The sequence below is a fragment of the Castor canadensis genome, chromosome 16, assembly GCF_047511655.1.
Source record: "Castor canadensis chromosome 16, mCasCan1.hap1v2, whole genome shotgun sequence".
Taxonomy (NCBI): Eukaryota; Metazoa; Chordata; class Mammalia; order Rodentia; family Castoridae; genus Castor; species Castor canadensis.
In genome coordinates, this window is record NC_133401.1 from 23,388,870 (window position 1) to 23,413,684 (window position 24,815).

General features: G+C 37.8%; 1 pseudogene; it reads left to right on the forward strand.

The window, feature by feature from the left end:
• Positions 1-3,018: 3,018 nt before the first annotated feature.
• Positions 3,019-3,804, forward strand: LOC141417900 (vomeronasal type-1 receptor 4-like; annotated as a pseudogene).
• The last annotated feature ends 21,011 nt before the right edge of the window (positions 3,805-24,815 follow it).

Consider the following 24,815-nt stretch of genomic DNA (forward strand, 5'->3'; position numbering starts at 1 on the left):
CAATAGCCTCAAAAAAAAATCAAATACCTAGGAGTAAATTTAACAAAAGATGTGAATGACCTCTGCAAGGAGAATTAAAAACTCCTGAAGAAAGAGATTGAGGAGGGATTCCAAGATGGCGGCCAGAGGGAGGAAGCAGAAAGAGTGCCTCCTAAAGTAAAATCTTGGAGAGATGCTGGATATACACCTTACAGACAAAACCACAGAGAAGAGGCAAAACTTGACCCCTCCACACCTCCAGCCTGCACAGAGCATCTCCACTTCATGTTAAATGGAGAAACCAAGAGGCCCCCCAGGCTGCCATCACATGCTGGTGCCCAGATGGCTTGGGAAAACACAGACCACAAAGTGAGCTAAGCAGTATGCAGTACTCCCAGAGACAACCCTGGGCCAGATCAGCATAGCCCCCTGGACAGACCAACCTCCACCCAGGGAAAAAAGAGAAACTGAGTAATAAGCACTAAGAACAATAAAGACACGTAGCAAAGAGGTTGGGGCTCCCTGAGTGCTGCAGAGGGGAGGAGGGGAATCTCCTGGAACTGTAAATAAACAAGCCGGGCTGGAGAAGGCAGGAGCGGTGGCACACGCTCCAGAAGTGGGAAAGCTTGTAAAAGTGGTGGAAGGAAGAAAATTCCACAGGAGACGGGGGAAGATCCACTTCCCACGTGAGGTGTAAACAAACATGCCGGCTGGCAGGAGTAGCAGCACATGCCCAGCAATCAGGAGTGGGATAGCTTGTAAAAGTGGCAGTGGGAGGAAAACTCCACAGGAGAGGGGAAGACCCACTTCCCATGTGAGCTGTAAATAAACACACCAGCCAGAGAAAGTGGGTGCAGTGTCACCTCTCCCAGTGTGCTTGGAAGGGGAAAGCTTGTAGCAGTGGTGGTCACACACAGGAGAACTCTGAGTAAACAAAGTCTGCAGGGCCAGGTGAGTGCTAAGCTCACCCCTTCAATCTGCATAAATAAAGCCTCCAGAAACAGCAGGCTGACAGCAGCAGGCAGGCAAGCCACAGCTGCACATAGCCATTCACAGAACTGTCTCCAGACTCTTTTTTTGTCTTTTCACTCTCCCTACCTTTGACGAGACAACAACCAAACTACGCCTATATGCTGAAAAACTTACTGAAACGGTATTGCATTTGAACTTGGGACACTTTGTGGGTTTTTTGTTTTATTTTGTGCAGTTTTGCTTTATTTTATTTTTCCCCTTGATGAGACAACTATAGAACAACATCTGAGACACCCTCTCCAGGATTGGAGGCTGAGGGATGAACACCAAAATTATTAAGACTGAAACTTTATTGCATTTGAACTTAGAGGGTTTTTTTTATACATATTTTTTTATTTTTTATTTTTTATTTTCAATCCTCTCTCTGTCTCTCTAATGCCTTTTCAGCTTATGGTTGATTAGTAAACTGTTGCTCCCTGTTAATATCTTTGAAACTTTTTTTGTTTGTTTCTTTGTTTTGTTTTTTTCTACTTGCTTATTTGGTTTTCCCTTCTCCTTTAACTTCTTTGCTTTACATCCCTTCTCACCCTTCCATTCTGAATATCACTAGTGCTATTATTACAAGCCAGAAAATACATAATTGCACACAGTACAGGGACAATAACAACACCAAGAGCAATGATGGGAAGACAGAAAAACAGGGAAACCAGCTTCCCCACAGCAAAAAATTAGTACAGGAACCAGAGGGAAATGAAGAAAACAGATACTCAGATCCAGACTCCAACAAAATGAAGATAAACTATGCCAAGGAACCCAATGAAACCCACAAGAATAATCTAAAAGAATAAATACTACAGGTAATCAATGAGAATTTTATAGAGACGATACTGGATATGGTCAACCAAAATGTACAGGAGACACTCAAGAAATTCCAAGACAACAAAAATAGAGAATTCGAAAAAGCAAAAGAAGAAATAAAGGAAACCATAGAAGCACTGTATAAACACTAAAGTGAAACAAAGAATGTGATTAATAAAGAGATAAATGAACTCAGGACAAAAATAAACAACATTAAAGAGGAAATGACCCAGGATATGGAAAACCTCAGAAAAAAGAACAAAACAGAACTGCAAAAAAAACAGAAGGCCAATCCAGCAGAATAGAACAAACAGAAGACAGAATCTCAGAACTCAAAGATGAAATGGTAATTAAAGGAAAAACCAAAGAACTATTAATTAAACAACTCAAGACCTGTGAAAAGAAAATGCAAGAACTCACCAACTCCATCAAAAGACCAAACCTGAGAATCATGGGCATTGAAGAAAGAGAAGAGGTGCAAGCAAAGGGAATGTGTAATATATTCAACAAAATAATAACAGAAAATTTCCCAAATCTAGAGAAAGATATTCCCATACAGATGCAAAAGGCATCCAGAACACCAAACAGACAAGATCAAAATAGAACTACCCCACAGCATATCATTAAAACAACAAGTTTTCATCATTAAAACAACAAGTTCAGAAACTAGGGAAAGAACATTGAAGGCTGTAAGAGAGAAAAACAAATAACATACATAGGCAAACCCATCAAAATCACAGCAGACTTCTCAACAGAAACATTAAAAGCAAGAGGAGCTTGCGGAGAGATCTTCCAGGCACTGAATGAAAATTACTTCAACCCCAGGATATTCTACCCAGCAAAACTATCATTCAAAATAGATGGAGCAATAAAAGTCTTCCATGATAAGCAGAAACTAAAACAATATGTGACCACAAAGCCACCATTACAAAAGATTCTGCAAGGGATCCTGCACACAGAAAGTGACACCCAACTTAACCATGAAAAGGCAGGCAGCACCAAACCACAGGATAAGAAAAAGCAAGACAGTAGAGAGTAACCCCAACTGAAGTACACACAATCAAACATTCAAACAACTAAGACAACTAAATGACAGGAATCACCACATACCTATCAGTACTAACACTTAATGTTTACGTACTTAATTCACCCATCAAAAGGCACCACTTGACGAAATGGACTCGGACTCAGACAACAGGAACCCACAGGATGGAAGGCAGTACTGCAGCTATAGGAGTGATCTTCATATTACAGACTCTACTTGGAATTCTTGGAAATTCCTGTCTTCTGTATTATTATGTGTTCCTTTCCTACACTGGGTTCAGGCTAAGGTCCACAGACATGATTCTTAAACACTTGATTGTAGCTTACATCTTAGATCTTGGGTGTAAAGGAGCTCCCCAGACAATGGCAGCTTTTGGTTTGGAAGTTTCTGTCAGTGATATTGGATGCAAACTGCTTTTCTATATCCACAGAGTGGGTAGGGGTGTGTCTGTTGGCAGCACCTGTTTCCTGAGTGTCTTCCAGGCCATCACCATCAACCCCAAGGGCTCCATGTGAGCAGAATTTAATGTGAAAGCTCCCAGACACATTGGCTCCTCCATATTCCTGAGCTGGATCATGTTTCTTCTTGTAAACATTCTTCATCTTATGTTCATTACTGCAAGGTGAAGCAATGAAAACATCACCAGCGTAAAAAGTTATGGATACTGTTCTTCTGTTCCTCATGATAAACGCAGTGACATACTGTATTCAGCAATCCTGACATTTCCTGATGTCCTTTGTGTGAGGTTCATGCTCTGGTCCAGTGGCTCCATTGTTTTCATTCTGTACAGAAACACACAGAGAATACAGCACATTCATAGGACCAACATCACCCCCATATCCTCCCCTGAGTCCAGAGCTACTAAAACCATTCTTCTTCTGTTGAGCACCATTGTCTATTTTTGTATGATTTCAAATACCATTAATTTTTGTGGGGGTCTTAACTTATAATCCAAGCTGTTTTTTGTTGAACACAGCTGCAATACTCAATGTTTGTTTCTCGATAGTGAGTCCTTTCCTGCTGATGAGTGGTGACCAGAGTGTATCTAGGCTCTGCTTTCCCTGGATAAGGAGTAGGGAAACTCCTTAGTCACATGAGGAGCTTGTGAATCCTTTGCTTTTGTATCAACTTCAGTTGACTATTCATCACCACACATTCTTTAGTGCGAGAAGGCAGTCTCATAAGCAAAGGAGGTGGCATAAATCTATGTACTCCCATGTACCTGCTAACACACACCTTTGTTATATTATAATGTATAGATAGATAGATATAGATTTTCTATCTCGATTATGTTGTTTACTCATGAGGCAATATTAAATGTTCTCAAAAACAAAATGTAAAATTTAGATGCAATACATTACTTATTAAAACAGTGACCATCTGCTTAAAAAGAAAATCTCTTTTATTGGACCATTATCTTGCCATTCTAACTGATCAACTGGTTAAAATATAGTCATTGAATTCCCATTCATTCACTTCAGTTCTGTTTCTTGCCTCTTTCTCCTGGGAAAAGTATGTAAACATTAATACTTATATATTGCACTCAACTTTACATAAGTAGTTAGCTTTTCAGGTTAATATAATAATGTATATATTTAGAAATAATTTACTAAAAGTCATGTATTCTTCATGACACCTGTATTTTCTTATTCTTTCTATATTGATTTCTGCCATGTTGTTTATTTTCATAATTCTAAAGTTTCCCATTTTTGATGGTGGTATATATTTAGTACCTTTGAGAATTCAACTTTGAAATTATCATATATTTTCAAAACTGGTCACATTGTGCAGTTATTTAGTTTTTATCCTCCTCCTTGAACAATATGAGATCAGTGTATACAAATCCACTTACATTGTTTCAATGAATTTTTAATTTCTAGTATGTGTGTTTAAGACAATTTTATGCCCAAGTTATGAGTGCCATGCTCAGTGAGATTTTACAAACTGAGCACATCTCTGCCTACAACTCTGACATCAAAACCAGAACATTCTCAGCCTCACAAATGACACCTTGAATTTTTCCCATTACTGTGCCCAAGAATGACCAATGTGAAATCTAACCGCATGTATCACTTTCCTCTCTTGTGAACTATACACATGTGGAGTCTCACAGCATCAACTCACTAGTGATTAACTCATAAAACTCTGTATGTTTCTAATTTATTTATATTTTCAAGCTATTAGTGATAGAATTCCATTGTCTAGCTATTCAACAATCAATTTTTATCACTCATTTTGTGACACACATGTGATTAGCTTTCAGTCTGGGCCCATCTTCAATCCTCTTGGTATATAAGCTCTACCTCCTGCTTGGGTAGTAGATGTAGGTTTTGTTGTCGTTGTTGACTTACATACTAGATTGAACTCAGGGACTTGCTAGGCTGATGCTCACTTGAATCATGCCCCCAAGCCCTTCTTTGCTTTAGTAATTTTTCAGATTGGGTTTTTGTTCAGGTCTAGCCTGGAACCATGATTCTCCTGCTATCTGCCTCCCTATAGATGAGATTACAGGCATGTACCACCATGATCAGCCCTACATGTAGAGATTTCTGTTGGGCTTATGTGCTGGGTCACAGGTTTACATGCTTACATGAGTTTGCAACACCTCAGTTTTAGAAAATATTTCAAACCTTTCTTTCAAAATAATAGCATGAATTGTATACCAGGATAAAGCTCTCAATTTTAATGCAATGTACTTTAATATTTTCATCAGAAGTTAAATTGCACAAAGGGGTTTCATCATGACATTTCCTTACATGTGGTTTTATTTACCCTCTCCATTTCTCTTTCATATCATCTGTATTCCCTAACCCCTTTGTTTTCCCCTCTCACCTCCCTAGTCATCCTCCTTTCACCTCCCTAGTCATCCTCCTTTCACTTTTATGACCTTGGTTTTGGGGGTTTGTTTTTTTCTTCCTAGCTTTCACAAATGAGAGAAAGCATATGATATTTATCTTTGTGGGACTACATTATTTTGCTTAACATGATGTTCTCAAGTTCTATCCATTTTCCAGCAAGTGACATAATTTTATTTTTCTTAAGGGAAACTTGATGGTGTGGATTTAGCACATTTTCTTTATTCATTTGTTCATTGATGGGCTCCTAGACTGATGCCATAATTAGGCTATTGTGAACAGTGTCACACTACACATGGGTATGGTGGCTTGTCTTTAATAAGGTCAGTTGATTGTTTTGTGGAATATACCTAGAAGTGGTATGCCTAGATAATAGGGATGTTCCATTTTCAATTTTTTGAGGAACCTCCATACTGATTTTCATGGTGGCTGGACAAATTTACATTCTCACCACCAGTGAATAAAAATTCTTTTTACTTTGCATCTTCACCAGATGTTATCATTATTTATTTTCTTAGTAACAGTCATTCTGAATGGGGGAAGGTGGAATTTCAATGTAGGTTTAATTTTCATTTCTGTAATGGCTAAATCTGTTGAGAATTTTAGCAGGTGTTTATTGGCCTGTTGCACTTTTTTGTTTGATAAGAATCTCTTCAATTTATTTGCCCATTTATTAATTCTATTATTTGTTCTCTTGGTGTTTAACTTTTGGACTTCTTTGCATTTTCTGGATGTTAATCCAACATTGAATGAATATTTGGTGTAGACTTTCGTCCATTCTGTAGGATGTCCCTTCAGTCTGTTAATTGTTTCTTTTGCTATGCAGATGCTTTTTCAATTTGATTCAGTACAATTTGTAATTTCTTACTCTTATTTCCTGTGCTGCTGGACTTTTAAGGGGAGCAATGACAGAGATGACTCCATTTCAGATGAGAGAGGCGCTTTAGAATCAGACATGTAAAGGGGATGTGACAAGCAATAGGTTTCTCACAAAAATAACAAACCTCCAACCAAAATAACAAAATGCAGCTGCAAGATGTAGGCCCCAAGACCAGGATGAGCTGATCAGACCTTCTTGAAATGCTCAGTTCCATAAGGAAAGGGACAGATAGGTGCCTGAGTTCAGCGAGAAGCTGACTCAGTGCCAACTAATTTGTGATACAGGCCAGTTAGTGCCCTGTATCATCTCCGAGACTTCTGCCACTGCTTGGCTTAGATCTTTCACTAAGCCCCACCTCACAGGGTGCTTTACTCTCCTTCCAATAAACTTTGTGCTTGCTGTATTCTTAACTACTGGTCTGTGGTGTGAACTTGCTTTAACTCCTAACTGCTTGTCTGGCACCTTCATTCATCCACTGTGCCAGGACATGCACCTAGAGAACAACAATCAAGTCCAGTATCATAATTGGGGCCTCATCTGTTCAGGATATTTCAGCTCCAGTATGGGACTCATGATTAGAAAGTATGTGTCTATGCCTATATCTTCAATTGCTTCCTCTAACAATCCTAGAATTTTTCATTCTTATAGGAATTATTGTCCTAGTGCTGGGAACGTACCTCAGTATTACCTAACCTGATTAGTGTGTGAGTTCTGTCATCAGTCCCCATCATCACAAATTAAATACCTCCAAGGCAAACAAACAACAAAAAATTTTAAAAACAGAACCCCAGAATTTTCCAAGACGGTGACTAGATGGAAGAAGCAGAAAGCGTGCTTCCTAAAGTAAAACCCTGGAGAGATGCTAGAGATATGCCTGGCAGGATAAAACCACCAGGAAGAGGCAAAACTCTGACTCCTCCAAACCCCCAGCCCACGCACAGCATTCCCACTCCACATTAAATGGAGAAACCAGGTGGGCTCCCATGCCGCCAGACACCAGCTCCTAGACTGCTTGGGAAATGCAGACCATCAGGTCAGCTAAGCGGCACATGGTAAATCAGCATAGCCCCCTGGACAAACTGACCCCTACCCAGGGAATAAAAACCAAACTGAATAATAAAAAAGCAGCTGAAAAAAAATAGACATGTAGCAAAGTGGGTAGGGCGCCCTGAGCTCCAGAGAGTGAGGAGGGGGCACTTCTCACTCAAACTGTAAATAAACAAGCTGGTGGAAGAAGGCAGGAGTGGCAGCACCTCCCCCAGTGTGCTTGGAGAGGGGAAGGCTTGTAACAGTGGCTAAAGTGTGGCACGATCCACCAGAGAGTGGAGGAGGGGCATCTCCCCATGTGAACTCTAAAAATAGTTTTAAAAAAGGACTGCAATTGCAACAGGTGGGTAGGGCTGTATACTGGAGAAAACAAAAGGGGCACGTGTCCAGGAGAACTCTAAATAAACAAAGCCTGCGGGCTAGGTGAGTGTAAAGCTCATTACTGAGATCTGCATAAATAAAGACTGCAGTAGCAGATGGCTGACAATAGGTGGCAGGTGAGCCACAGCCTCAGATAGACATTCACAAAGCTGTCTACAGACTCTCTTTTTGTTTTGTTTTGTTTTTCTCATCCTTTGATGAGACAACAACAGAACTAGGACTGGATGCTGAAGGACTAACTGAAACTGTATTGCATTTGAACTTGGGATTTATTTGTTTTGGTTTACGGTAGTTTTTGTTTCTTTTTTCCCCTTTGATGAGACAACCACAGAACTACTTCTCAGACACCAACAAAGAACTGGAAACAGAGGACTAACATCAAAATTAAGACTGAAACTTTATTGCATTTGAACTTGAGGATTTTTTAATTTATTATCCTATCTCTGTCTCTCTAATGCTTGTTTAGCTCACCATTGATTAGTACACTATCTCCCCCTGTTTATTTCTTTGGCTCTGTGTGTGTGTGTGTGTGTGTGTGTGTTGTGTGTGTTCCTTTTGTTTCCCTTTTTCTTTAACTTCTTTGCTTTCCCTCTCCTCTCACCATTCCAATGTAGATATCACCATTGTTATTATTACAAGCTAGACAGTACTGAATTACACACAGTACAGGGAGAGTAACAATAGCAAGGGCAATGATGGGAAGACAGAAAAAAGAGGGAAAACATTTTCCCCCCAATAATAAATTAGTACAGGAACCAGAGGGAAAAGAAGAAAACAGATACTCAGATCCAGATTCCAACAAAACGAAGATAAACTATGCCAAAGAACCCAATGAAGCCCACAAGAGCAACTAAAAGAAGAAATCCTGCAAGTAATCAATGAGAATTTTAAAGAGATAGATGATACTGAATGTGGTCAACCAAAATGTACAGGAGACACTCAAGAAATTCCAAGACAACAAAAATAGAGAATTTGAGAAAGCACAAGAACAAATAAAAGAAACTACAGAAACACTGTGTAAACACCAAAGTGAAACAAAGAACATGATTAATAAAGAGATAAATTAACTCAGAATGAAAATAGACAATATTAAAGATTAAGGGAAAACCTCAGAAAAAAGAATGAAACAGATGCAAAACAAATTGGGAGGCCAATCCAGCAGACTAGAACAAGCAGAAGACAGAATCTCAGAACTCGAAGATGAAATGGCAAGTAAGGGAAAACTGAAGGACTATTAGTTGTTTAACTAATAGTTAAAGAAGACCTGTGAAAAGAAAATGCAAGAAATTACTGACTCTATCAAAAGACCAAACCTGAGAATCATGGGCATTGAAGAAGGAGAAGAGGTGCAAGCAAAAGGAATGTGTAATATATTCAACAAAATAATAACAGAAAATCTCCCAAATCTAGAGAAAACTATACCCATCCAGGTACAGGAAGCCTTCAGAACACCAAACAGACCTGACCAAAATAGAACTACCCCACGACATATTATCATTAAAACAACAAGTAAAAAAATTAGAGAAAGAATATTGAAGGCTATAAGAGAGAACAAACAAATAACATACAAAGAAAACCCATTAAAATCACAGCAGACTTCTCAATAGAAACATTAAAAAGAAGAGCTTGGGGTGAGGTCTTCCAGGCACTGAAGGAAAATAACTTCAACCCTAGGATACTCAACCCAACAAAACTATCATTCAAAATAGATGAAGCAATAAAACTGTTTCATGATAAGCAGAAACTAAAACAATATATGACCATAAAGCCACCACTACAAAAGATTCTTCAAGCAATTCTGCACACAGAAAGTGAAACCCAACATAACTATGAAACGCAGGCAGTACCAAACTACAGGAAAAGAAAAAGCAAGAAAGTAGAGAGTAGCATCGATTTAGCTACACACAATCAAACTCTCAAACAATTAAGACAACTAAATGAAAGGAATCACCACATACCTATCCATACTAACACTTAATGTTAACAAACTTAATTCCCACATCAAAAGGCACCATCTGACAAACTGGATTAAAAAGGAAGATCCAACAATTTGTTGCTTACAAGAGACCCATCTCATTGATAGAAATAAGCATAGGCTTAGGATGAAAGGCTGGAAGAAGATTTATCAAGCCAGTGGCCCCCCAAAACAAGCAGGACTAGCAATACTTATCTGAGACAAAGTAGACTATAAACACACATTAATCAAACGAGATAAGAAGGACATTCCATACTAATAAAAGGGGAAATACACCAAAGGAAATAACAATTATCAACCTATATGCACCCAATGTCAAAGCACCCAATTTCATCAAACATATATTAATTCCAACACAGTGGTCATGGGAGACTTTGACACCCTACTATCATCAATAGATAGGTCATCCAAACAAAAAAACAGTAAAAAAACCCATTGATCTAAAACATACCATAGACCAAATAGACCTAGCTGATGTCTACAGAACATTTCATCCAACTTCTACACAATATACATTCTTCTCAGCAGCCCATGGAACCTTCTCCAAAATAGATCAAATCTTAGGGCACAAAGCAAGCCTCAGCAAATATAAAAAAATAAAAATAATCGCATGCATTCTATCTGATCACAATGCATTAAAACTAGAAATCAACAACAAAAACAGCAGTTAAAAACATGAAAACAACTGGAATCTGAACAACACATTGCATAATGATCAATGGGTCATTGGTGAAATAAAAGAGGAAGTTAAAAGGTTCCTGGAAGTCATTGAAAATGAAAACATGACCTACCACAACCTATGGGACACAGCAAAGGCTGTCATGAGAGGAAAGTTTTACAGCCATGAGTGCATATATTGAAAGGTCAGAAAGATCTCAAATCAGTGACCTAATACTACAGCTCAAACTCCTAGAAAAAAGAGAACAAGCAAATCCCAAAACAAGCAGAAGGAGAGAAATAATTAAAATAATGGCTGAAATCAATGAAATAGAAACAAAAAGAATACAAATAATTAATGAAACAAAAAGCTGGTTCTTTGAAAAAATAAATAAGATTGACAGACTCCTGGCATACCTGACTAAAATGAGGAGAGAAAAAACTCAAATCAGTATATCAGAAAGGGGAGATAACAACAAACCGGAAACCTGGAAATCATCAGAGACTACTTTGAGAGCCTATATTCTAATAAATTTGAAAATTTTGAAGAAATGGACATATTTCTAGATACGTACATCCATCCAAAACTGAAACAAAAGACATTAATCACCTGAATAAATCCATAACACAAAATGAAATTGAAGCAGCAATTAAGAGTCTCCCAAAAAAGAGAAGTCCAGGACCTGATGGATTCACTGCTGAATTCAATCAGATTTTTAAAGAACTAATACCAACACTTCTTCAACTGTACCATGAAATAGAAAGGGAAGGAAAGCTGCCTAACATATTTTATGAAGCCAGTATTACACTTATCCCAAAACCAGGCAAAGACACCTCCAAAAAGGAGAACTATAGGCCAATCACTTTAATGAACATTGATGCAAAAATCCTCAACAAAATAATGGCAAACTGAATTCAACAACACATCAAAAAGATCATTCACCACAACCAAGTAGGCTTCATCCCAGGAATGCAGGGGTGGTTCAACATACGAAAATCAATAAACGCAAACAAAAGCAAAGACAAAAACCACTTGATCATCTCAATAGATGCAGAAAAAGCCTTTGATAAGATCCAACACCATTTCATGATAAAAGCTCTAAGAAAACTAGGAATAGAAGGAAAGTACCTCAACATTATAAAAGCTATATATGACAAACCTACAGCCAGCATTATACTTAATGGTGAAAAACTGAAACCATTCCCTCTAAAATCAGGAATGAGACAAGGATACCCACTATCTCCACTCGTATTCAACATAGTACTAGAATTCCTAGCCAGAGCAGTTAGGCAAGAAGAAGGAATAAAAGGAACACAAATAGGTAAAGAAAGTGTCAAAACATCCCTATTTGCAGACGATATGACCCAAAAACCTCTACTCAAAAGCACCTAGATACCTTGCTCTAGCAAAGTAGCAGAATATAAAATCAACATAGAAAAATCATTAGCATTTCTATACACTAATAATGAAACACTGAGAAAGAATATATGAAAACAATTCCATTTACAATAGCCTCAAAAAAAATCAAATACCTAGGTGTAAACTTAACAAAGGATGTGAATGACCTCTACAAGGAAAACTATAAACCTCTGAAGATAGAGATTGCGGAAGACTATAGAAAGTGGAGAGATCTCCCATGCTCATGGATTGGTAAAATCAACATAGTAAAAATGTCTATACTCCCAAAAACAATCTACATGTTTAATGCAATTCCCATCAAAATCCCAATGACATTCATCAAAGAGATTGAAAAATCTACCATTAAATTTATTTGGAAACACAAGAGGCCATGAATAGCCAAGGCAATACTCAGTCAAAAGAACAATACTGGAGGTATCACAATATCCTACTTCAAACTATATCACTAAGCAATAGTAATAAAAACAGCATGGTACTGGCACAAAAACAGACATGAAGACCAGTGGAACAGAATAGAGGACCCAGATATGAAGCCACACAACTGTAACCAACTTATCTTTGACAAAGGGGCTAAAAATATGCAATGGAGAAAAGACAGCCTCTTCAACAAAAACTGCTGGGAAAACTGGTTAGCAGTCTGGAAAAAACTGAAACTAGACCCAAGTATATCACCATATACCAATATTAACTCAACATGGATCAAGAATCTTAATACCAGACCCCAAACTCTAAAGTTGGTACAGGAAAGAGTAGGAAATACTCTGGAACTAATAGGTATAGGTAAGAACTTTCTAAATGGAACCACAGCAGCACAGCAACTAAGAGATAGCATAGATAAATGGGACTTCATAAAACTAAAAAGCTTCTGTTCATCAAAAGAAATGGTCTCTAAACTGAACAGACCACCCACAGAGTGGGAGAAAATATTTGCCAGCTACACATCAGACAAAGGACTGATAACCAGAATATAGAGGGAACTCAAAAAACTAAATTCTCCCAAAATTAATGAACCAATAAAAAATGGGCAAGTGAACTAAACTGAACTTTCTCAAAAGAAGAAATTCAAATGGACAAAAAACACATGAAAAAATGTTCACCATCTCTGGCCATAAAGGAAATGCAAATTAAAACCACACTAAGATTCCACCTCACCCCTGTTAGAATAACCATCATTAGCAACACCACTGAAACAGGTGTTGGTGAGGATGTGGGGGAAAAAGGAACCCTTTTACACTGCTTATAGGAATGCAAACTAGTACAACCACTCTGGAAAAAAATTTGGTGGTTTCTTAAAAATCTAAACATAGATCTACCATATGATCCAGCAATACCACTCTTGGGGATATACCCAAAAGACTGTGACACAGGTTACTCCAGAGGCACCTGCACATCCATGTTTATTGCAGCACTATTCACAATAGCCAAGTTATGGAAACAGCCAAGATGCCCCACTACTGATGATGGATTAAGAAAATGTGGTATTTATACACAATGGAATTTTATGCAGCCATGAAGAAGAATGAAATGTTATCATTCACTGGTAAATGGATGGAATTGGAGAACATCATTCTGAGTGAGGTTAGCCTGGCCCAAAAGACCAAAAATCGTATGTTCTCCCTCATATGTGGACATTAGTTCAAGGGCAAACACAACAAGGGTATGGACTTTGATCACATGATAAAGCAAGAGCACACAAGAGAGATATGAGGATAGGTAAGACACCCAAAAAACTAGATATCATTTGTTGCCCTCAATGCAGAGAAACTAATGCAGGTAATTTAAAGTGACAGAGGCCAATAGCAAAAGGGGACCAGGAACTAGAGAAAAGGTTAGTTTGAGAAAAATTAATTTAGAAGGTAACACACATGTGCAGGAAAGCAACACGAGTCAACTCCCTATATAGCTATCCTTATCTCAACTAGCAAAAACCCTTGATCCTTCCTATTATTGCTTATACTCTCTCTTCAACAAAATTAGAGATAAGGGAAAAATAGTTTCTGCCTGATAGAGAGGGGTTGGAGGGGAGAGGGAAGCGGTGGGGTAGATAAGGGAGGGGGCGAGGGGAAGGGGGGAGAAATGACCCAAACATTGTATGCACATATGAATAAAAGAAAAAATAAATAAATACCCATCACAAAAAATACAGAACCCCTTTCTTATATAATCTGAGAGATATTCTCCTTCACTAGTTTTAAAATATTTTATGGCTATAAAATTTTTTTGGCCATTCAGATCAATTTCTTTCATGTGTAAGTAGTGATTTGAGTGCTTTTTCCATAAAGGTAATGTATATAAATTGATTCTGAAGATATTATAGCTGACTTTGTTGTTGTTGTATGTGTGACTAAGACCTCTCCTGCACTGACTCCTCTCCACCTCACTACTAAGCAAGCTCGAAAATGCAAGGTGTCTCTTCCCCAGCACCTGCTTGATGTATATACTTCTTTAAGGTTTTTTAAATGTAATTCCTACTGGTGTGAGCCTGTGGATCTTCCTGGAGTTTGCCTTTTCTGGTTTGCTTTTAGCTCCACTGTGGGGTGGGGCAGGGAAGTCTCCTCTTTCCTTACCATTTTGACAATGCTGTATGTCAGGGTTCTTTGTTTCTTTTCTACATTTAAAGTTAAAGATGTCTGGATTTTATCTGGTTCCCACTGTCTGCTGTTTACTTTTGCCTTCTCTTGTCTTTCTGTGTCACCCACGTGAGTCAATCACCTGAGGATTATTTTTTAGATTAGTGGAAATCCAGGAAAGTGCAGGGTATCTCTGATCTGCCATCTTCGCTCTCCTCTGTGCTACTTCCTGATTATGTCTCAGTTCTTGAACGTTGTGGTCATGCTTGTTAGTTTCTTCTTTATATTGTCAATATTCTTTTTATATTGTCTCAATATAATATCTCTGACATTTGTCTTCAATCCCTAATATTCTTTCTATTTCTTGGTCTAATCTATTGATTAATCTTTTCACTGTTTTTTATGTGATTCATTGAATTTTTCATTTTCAACATTTCTATTTTTTTTAAAAATGTTAATTTCATTGCTGAATTTCTCAACCATACTTCCTACTTTCTTATGTAGGTCTTGAATTTACTTCCTTACTTCATTTGTTTGTTTACTTGAATCCTCTTGGAAGCCACTGGTAATTTTTCAAAATAGACTTTTACATCTTTTGTTCATTTAGTACTTTGGATTCAATTATTTAGGAGTTTGAGCCTTTTGTGTAGTCACATTGCCATACTTTCTAATGTTTCTTAGCTTTGTACATTACAACTTAAGCATTTATGGGGATGAATTTTGTTTTTTTAATGGGGTCTTCTTATTGGGCAATTTATCCTGGTGTTACAATCCCCACTCAGAGGACGAAAAGCAGACAGCAGTAGCAAAACCAGGAATTCAAAAAGAAAAAGTCCTGGGATCATGACTCAAGTGGTACAGTGCTAGCCAAAAGGAAACTAGATATTTAAATATACTAAAAAATTAGTACCATCCACTACACCCTCATAAGGTTACAAAAGAGAGGAAGTAAGACGTGATAGGACAAACTATGAGTCTTATAATAATTAAAGCTAATACTATTAACAAATAGAAGAATGAAGTGCGGGAAAAGGTAAAAACAGAGAAAAAGCAAGAAAAAAAGGAGTAAATATATATGGGATGAAGGTATGAGAAATAATACTAAGGGAGCACACAAATTAGTAGAGAGAAAGACAAGACAAAACAAAACAGAACACCCATTTTTAGGAGACAAAGATGGATTTATATTTTTTCCCAAGCATGTTTTTGCAGTTTACTAGGTGTGAGTATGAAGGGGCAGCCATTTTCTCTCTGAAGTCCAAATTCAAACAGAAAAAGCTATCAGCAAGATGAGTCCTATACGGCTTTTACTATAGGGCTGAATTTCTGTCACTGTTTTCTTTTTTTGCCCTATGTAGCCTGCCAATGGGGAAAAACAAGAGTTGCTCTCAAACTGTTCTTTACAACTGAATCTCGGGAACCCCTGGGTTCCTTGCACAAGTGGAGCTTCCCCAGTTTGGCTTAAGAAGTTCCCAAGTAGTGTTGCTTTCCACAAATCTCTATCACATTCTGTGTGTGTACAAAGCAACCAAGACAAAGTTGAATGTACTGGATGGGAAAGGCACAGGCTCTGATTAATCCTGTGTGTCCTTGTCTCACAGTTTTCTGTTCAACACACCATCTCTTGTGCACACACAGCTGGTCTTTTTCCTCTACAGTCCAGACTGCAGATCTGCTGATACTGATATTTTCAGCCTTAGCTTTCCTCTGTGGTATAGCTTGCAACTTACATTTCCCACTCATGTAGATCTGTCTGTTAATTTGGTCCAGGTCACAACAAATTTCCTGGGTCTGCAATGATTCTCAGGGTTATCACTCACTTAGTAGTAGGAGTTTGGGTGTTTTGGGGGTTTGGAGGCACAAAAATGTGGGGTTCTCTGCTCTCCTTAGCTAAGAAGTTTGATTGTTGAACCTCTCCCAAGATGGTTCCCTGTAATGGCTCTAGTGGGCAAGCTAGGAATTGCAGGGAACCCTTTTGCATCTGCTTGCTGCACTGCAATAGATTTGGGAACTGTCTTAAATAGATGTGGGGACTGGAGATGTGGCTCAGCAGTAGAGCACCTGCTTTGCAAGCACAAAGCCCTGAGTTCAGACTCCAGTCCCACCCAAAAATAAATTAATTAATTAAACTAGATTTTGCAGAGTGGCAGCTTGTGTGCCTGTAGTACTTCCTGGATGGCTCTTTTCTCTTTTGACTGCAGTCTCAGTGGGGAGTTGGGAGATTCTCCTTCTTCTATACTATTTTGCTTATTGCTGCATGCCAGAGTCCATTTTTTCTTTTATTAATCTAAAGTTCAATATTTGTGAATTTCATTTAGTTTCCAACTGTTTACTGCTTACTGTTTCCCTCCCTTATTTTCCATACAAACAACCCCTCTCCACAGCCATGCACCTCATGTTTGTTTCAGAGTTCTAGAGATTAAGGAAAGGGCTGGTGTCTACAAACTGCCATTTACCTGCACACATGGTAAACTTCTCCATGGTAACCCAAAATAGACAAAAACCACAAATGCTGCTCAAATAGTGAATGGGGAAACATATTATGATACATCCTTACAATACAATTATATTCAGAGCAAAACGAACCAACTGCTGGTGTACAAAACATATGCAAAAATCAGTCTCACTGTGTTATGTGAATGAAGGCCAACTCAGCAGCTATGTACTATATTACTCCATTTATATGACACTCTGCAAAGTAACAGCATTAGGGAGACAGAGAACTGACCATTCTCTGTATTGGCTCTGCTCACTACAACGTACACAGAAGGGATTTTTAGAGGGTGACAGAAATTGTGAAAAAGTGAAGAGAGGTCTTTTCACTGAAGTCTGGGCAGATAACCACTAAGACTGTGAAATGCAGCCTGTTGAGTGTCTCTGTTTCCATGGGGGCCTTGTGGAATGCCAGATGTTCTGTGATAAAAATAGAATTTATGGTGAGAGAACCTTAAGCCAACAGAGTATCAACTCAAACCCCTCCAATTTAGGTCAATCTCTTGGCCCATTTTCTGTGCTATAACACAATGTCTACAGGTGGGTGATTTGTAAAGAGGTGGTTTATTTTAGCTTATGGTTCTGGAGGTTGGGAAGGAGTCAGCATTTCTCATCTTCTGTTGAGGGCCTCATGCTGCAAAGTATCATGGTGAGGACTGGAAAGTGGAACACAGACCTGTGTGGAAGGAGCATGTGAGGAGAAAGAAGGGAGAAGAAATCTAACCTCATATGATAGTCACCCACCCTCAAACTACCTACTCCACTCTGCTGAAAGCAACAGCAATCCATTCATGAGGGTGGAATGCCCCATGACCTAATTTACTCTAACATGACCCACCACGGTCAATACCATTGCATTGGTGACAAAGTCCCCTTCACTTAGGCAGTCAAGAGGAGAGGGAGGACTCCTTGCCTTGTGTCCCAGTGCTGTGTAGTATATATGATTTTGTAAATGACCATGTTTGTTTTTGTGTATATGTTTATCTTTTGGATCTATCTTTCATGTATGAGAGAAAACATGCAGCCTCTGTATTTCTGATCCTGGCATACTTCACTTAACATGATGTCCTCCAATTGCATCCATTTATCTTCAAACCACATATCATTATTCCTGATGGCTGAGTAATACTCCATCATGTATATATACCACATTTTCTTGATCCATTTGTCAGTTGTAGGGCATCTGGTTTGTTTCCATGCTTAGCTGTTGTGAATAGCGCTGCGATGAACATTTGAGTACAGGTGTGTCTATTGTATGGTGACTTAACATTCCTTAGGTAGATGCCCAGGACTGGTATCACTGGATCATATGGCAGTTCTATCTTTAGCTTTTTAGAGGAATCTCCACACTGCTTCCCATAGTGGTTGTACTAGTTTGCATTCCTACCAGCAGTGTGTAAGCGTTCCTGTTTCACCACATCCTCACCAGCATTTGTTGTTGTTATTGCCCTTGATTCTGGCCATTCTAACTGGGGTGACATGAAATCTAAGTGATGTTTTGATTTGAGTCTTTTATGTCTTGGCTCAGTTTTTATTTAATCACGTGTCTAGAAATTTATTCATTTCTTCTAGGTTTTCCAATTGATTGAAATACAATTTTTCAAAATATTCCCTAACAATCTTCTGTCATAACATCCTCATTTCATCTCTAATTTAATAGACTTGGGGTTTTCCCTCCCTCTTGCTTCTGGTTAATTTGACTAAGGGGTTATTTATCTTGTTAATGTATACAAAGAACCAGCTTTTATTTTATTCATTTTTGTATAATTGTGGTCTCTATTTCACTGAATTTTACCCCATCTTATTTTTTCTTTCCAACTACAAATTAGAGGTTTATTTTTCTAAGACCTTGAGCTATATATTTTTTATCTGAGATATCCTCTTTTTCTAAGACCTTGAACTGTATATTTTTTATCTGAGATCTCACTGACATTAAACTAGGTACTGATAGTTTTAAACTTTCTGCTTAGAAGAGAAACTGTAAACCTTTAACTGCAAACATTTGTTTCCGGAATGTTGTGTTTTGATTTTCATTTAATTCTAGGAATTTTTTAATTTCTTCCCATTGTTGTGAAAATGCACTGATCATTCAACAGTTTACTGTTCAGACTTCATGTGTCTGGGTAGCTTCTGTAAATAGTCTTGCTACTGATATCTAATTTTTATACTTCATTTTTATTATTGTACTGGGTGTACATTGTGATATTTATAAAATTTCTTATAATATGTCATAGTTGAATTTTATCCCCTCTATCAGTCTCCTTTATCCCCCTTCCCCCATTCCATTTTAATTTTCCTTCATTGTGTTCAATACAATACAAGAAATTCCTTCAGTTTTCTTGTATTCGTTAAGACAAATACAAAATATGACCTATTTACTACAAATTTACATGGCCTACTGAGAAGAATGTGTGTTCCATAGCACTGGGCTAGAATATTCTGTAGATATCTGTTAAGTCTGCTTGGTCTATGGTGCAGTTTTACTCTGAAGAGTCTACATTTATTTTTTTGTCTAGATGCTATACTTACTGATGAATGTGGTGGTTTTTTTTTTTTTTTGGCTGAAGGGACCTTTATTATTTTTTTCATTTATTCACATGTGCATACATTGTTTGGGTCATTTCTCTACCCTGCCCTCCTTCTCCACCCTTCCTTCCCTCTCCCCACCTCAGTTCCAGGCAGGTCCCGTTCTGCCCTTATCACTAATTTTGTTGAAGAAATGACATAAGCATAGTAAGGAAGACAAAGCATTTTTGCTAGTTGAGTTAAGGATAGCTATACAGAGAGATTCTTACTATTGCTTTCATGTACCAGGTGTTAAGACCCATGTTGATTCAACTCTAACTGATCTTTACATTGGTTCCCGATCCCTGCTCATGATAACCTCTGTCATTTTAAGGTTTCTTTATTAGTTCCTCTGGAGTGGGGACATCAAATGCTTTCATATTTTGGGTTTTCTACCTATTCCTATATCTCCTGTATGTGCTCTCTCCTTGTCATGTGATCCAAGTCCAACCACATTGCTGCATTTGCCCTAGATCTGATGTTCGCATATGAGGGAAAACATACGATTTTTGGTCTTCTGAGCCTACCCAACCTCACTCAGAATGATGTCCTCCAGTTCCATCCATTTACCTGCAAATGATAAGATTTCATTCTTCTTCATGGCTGAGTACATTGTATACAAGTACCACATTTTCTTGATCCATTCATCAATAGTGGGGCATCTTGGTTGTTTCCATAACTTGGCTATTGTGAATAGAGTTGCAATAAACATGGGTATGCAGGTGCCTCTGGAGTAACATGTGCTGCATTCCTTTGGGTATATCCCCAGGAGTGGGATTGCTGGATTATATGGCAGGTCTATGTTTAGATTTTTAAGAAGTCGCCAAATTTTTTTCCAGAATGGTTGCACCAGCTTGCATTCCCACCAGCAGTGTATGAGGGTTCCTTTTTCCCCACAACTTCGCCAACACCTGTTGTTAGTGGTGTTTTTGATGATGGCTATTCTAACAGAGGTGAGGTGGAATCTTAGTGTGGTTTTTATTTGCATTTCCTTTATGGCAATATAGTGAGCATTTTTTCATGTGTTTTTTGGCCATTTGAATTTCTTCTTTTGAAAAAGTTCTATTTAGTTCAGTTGCCCATTTCTTAATTGGTTCATTGATTTTAGGAGAGTTTAATTTCTTAAGTTTCCTGTATATTTTGGTTATCAGTCCCTTGTCTGATGTATAGCTGGCAAATATTTTCTCCCACTCTGTGGGTGGTCTTTTCAGTTTAGAGACCATTTCTTTTGTTGAGCAGAAGCTTTTTAATTTTATGAAGTCTCATTTGTCCATCCTTTCTCTTAGTTGCTGAGTTGCTGGGGTTCTATTGAGGAAATATTTGCCTATACCTATTTGTTCCAGAGTGTTTCCTGCTCTTTCCTGTACTAATTTCAGAGTTTCAGGTGTGATATTTAGGTCCTTGATCCATTTTGAGTTGATACTAGTACAGGGTGATAGACATGAATCTAGTTTCAGTTTCTTGCAGATGGATAACCACTTTTCCCAACAACATTTGTTGAAGAGGCTGTCTTTTCTCCATCATATATTTTCGGCACCTTTATAAAAAATGAGTGGATATAGTTGAATGTGGTGTTTTGAAGTTATCCAGACAGGAAAATCCATCCCAGCAGATGCACAAATTACAATGAAGAAAAACAAGGAATATGAAAAAGCAAGTCAATATGTCCCTTCCAAAAGTTCATACATTCCTAATAAATAAATCCCTAATGATTAAATCAAAAGATACTGAAATGGCTGAAATGCTAGCTGAAAAATTCGAAGTATACTTCTAAAAATTATCAATGACCTCATATAGGATTCAAGCAATCAGTGGCATGAAGTAAGGAAATCAATTCAAGATCCATATGAGAAAATCAGGAGCAAGGATGAGAAGTTTAGATGAAATGTTGACATTCTGAAAAAATGGAAATGAAAAACTCATAAGTTAAACGAAAAAACTATAGTGTGATATATACGTATGTGTATACATATCTATATGGTGTCTCCTCTCTAAGGAGTTCAGAATTTGTGTGTAGCTCTCCACTCACCCACCCCTGCAGAGGTCTCACCCACAGCTCTGCTGCTATTGTTTTGGTGTTTTAGTCCGTGGATACTCACCTGGGCTCCATCTGGGACTTCCCACAATGGTAAATTGTCTTGATAAATCTGAGACCAAGCTTCACCCACTTCCTTTGTCCACAGTGGTTCTTAAAATGGTCATTCACTCAGGCAGTGAAGGAGAAAATTTTTCTGAGTCTGAAAATATAGATTTAAAAAAAAAGAAAAGAAAAGGAATACAGCAAGCAGGCTCTCTACTATTTTCCCAAGGAAGAGGTTCGACTATTGCCTCTCCCACGTGAATCCCTTCCACTTTGCCAGTAAGGGAGCTAGGAAGTTGGATGGCCACCTTCACTTGTATCTGCTTGCTTCAGAGTATTTGGATTGCTTGTCATGAATTTTATTCCCATAGCATGCCAGCTGGTGCACACATGTGGGTCTTTCTGAGTCTTGACTTGTCTCTTTTTTTGTGACCTTGCTGGAGCAAAGGGCTTCTCTTCCTTCTGTTGTGCTAATTGGTATACAGGAATGTTCACATTTCTTTTATAGTTCTAAATTTCAGTATTTCTGAATTTCATTTGCTTTCTGTCTACTGTTTACAGTTGCCCTCCCTTAATTTATCATAACATCATCCTCTTCCTGAGCCATGAATCTGGTGATTTTGTTTCAAATTCATGGAGATGCAGGAAAGTACTGGGTGTTTCTAATCCATCATCACAAGAGTTGTTCTTGATGTACTTTTGATCAGACTTTCCTTTATGGCTAAAATTTTGAACTTTTTTTTCATTTATTAACTTGCTGGTTGTAGTTGTTTTGAGAAATGTCTATTCAGTTCATTTGCCCATGTATTCACTGGGTTCTTTGTTCTTTTGGTGTTTATTTTTTCAAGTTCCTATTTTGTAGGCTTTCTTTTCACCCTGATAACCATTTCCTTTGGTGTTTTGATTTTTTTTATTTGATGCTAGCCTATTTGTCAGTTCTTGTCTTTTTGTCTTGGTTCTTTGAGATCTGTTCACAATATTATTGCATACTTCTAGACCTTGAAGTGCTTCCCCGAGTAATTTCAGAGCTTCAGGTCTTATACTATCTATACATTTTAAATAGATTTTTGTCTCAGGTCAGATATAGAGATCTAGTTTCAGTCCTCTACATGTGGATATTTAGTTTTCCTAACACAATTTGTTGAATAGACTGCCTTTTCTTCAGCACAAGTTTTTGGCATGATTGTAAAAGATAACTCTGTTGTACCTGTGTGTTAATTCTGGGTGAACATGTGTGATACACACCTATCTTGTGCCAGTACCGTTCTGATTTTCCTTCACTCTGACTCTGTTGTCTAAATTGAGGTCAGTTATTGTAATACCTCCAGTATTGATGCTTTGGTTTAAGATTGCTTTGGCTATTTGGTATCTTTTGAGCTTCCATAGGAATTTTAATGTTCTTATTTCTATTCTTGCAAACATCTTATTTGTAAGAATAAAAATTTAATACATTTTATTTTGGATTAAATTAAATTGGTAATATACCATTTTCAAAATATTAATTCTGCCACTTCTTGAAAAAGGAAGTTATTTTCATCTGCACTGCCTTCAGAATTTCCTTCTTCAGTGTTTTGTAGATACATTGTAGAGGTCTTTTGTTGGAGCCAGCAGTGGGACCTTGCCTGTGTGAGTTGGCATTTGGCCTTGTGAGAAAACTCCAAGGAACTGAGGCAAAGGCCTCAGAACTAGACTGTGCCTGTGTGAGTTGGCATCTGGCCTTGTGAGAAAGCCAGATGTCCATAAAAACAGTATTCAAGGTTCCCAGATGGCTTTGTGTCCTTCAGATGTAAATAAGAAAGTTATGTTCACCATGTGCTTCTCCTGCTTCTCTGTTCACATTTTAAAGGAGACATAACAAAGAGTTAATTTTAACTGTGCTTCCCTGTGCTAATGTAACCTTGATACATAATACTTGGCATGCTTCTTCTGACCAAGTGCTCTCTGTGTAAAAGGAGTTTATAAAAAGCAAAGTATGCTTCATTAAAGTGGCTATTGAACAAGACTCAGTAGTCCCCTCATCTCTTCTGGCTTCGGTCACCCAAGTTCCACCAGTAAATGGCTTACAGTCTTTCACTTCTTCATTATGTTTATTCCTTGGTGTGTTCTTTTTTTATGTTATTACTAATGGAATAATATACCTGATTTCTTTCTCACTAAGTTTGTTACTGATGTAGAGAAAGATCACTGATTTCTGCATTTTGATTTTTTCATCCTACAATTTTGCTGGAAGTGCTTATCAGACCTAATGATTTTCTGGTTGAGCATTTAGGGTCTTTTAATATAGAATCATATTACCTGCCAATAGAGAGAATTTGACTTCATCCTTTCCTGTTTGTATCCATTTTATTTCTTCCTCTTGCCTTAATTCTGTGACTAAGATTTAAGCTCTTTATCAAATAAGAGTGATGAGAATGGTCTCCCTTGTCTACTTCATCATTTTACAGGAAATGATTTCAGGTTTTCCCCACTTAGTATGATGTTGGCTATAGGTTTGTGGTATGTAGACTTTATTATGTTGAAGTATGTTCCTTCTATTCCTAGTTTCTGTTGGGATTTTATCATGCAGAGATGATTAATTTTGTCCAAGGGTTTTTCTTCATCCATTGAGATGATCTTGAGAGTTTTGTCCCTGATTCTTCTATGTGTGGTCACACCTTTATTGATTTGCATAAGCTGAACATTCCTGGCATGAACCTCCCTTGATCATGGTCAAGGAGCTTTTTAATATGTTAATGAATTAAATTTTCAAGTATGTTGAGAATTTTTCAGGTTTGTTCATCAAGGAAATTGGTCTAAAATTTTCATTTTGTTGTTTCCTCCAGTTTTTGTGTAAGTGTAAGATAGACTTCATAGCATGAGTTTGGCAGCATTCCTTCTCTTTCTACTTTATGGAACAGTTTGGAGAGCATTTTGTCAGTTTTTTTTAATGTTTGGTAGCATTGAGCAAAGAATTGGTCTCCTATGGGATACTTCACAAACTGTTGCCTTTTATCTCCCTCTATCCTCTCTTCTCTTGCTCTCTTTTTCCTTAGCACCTA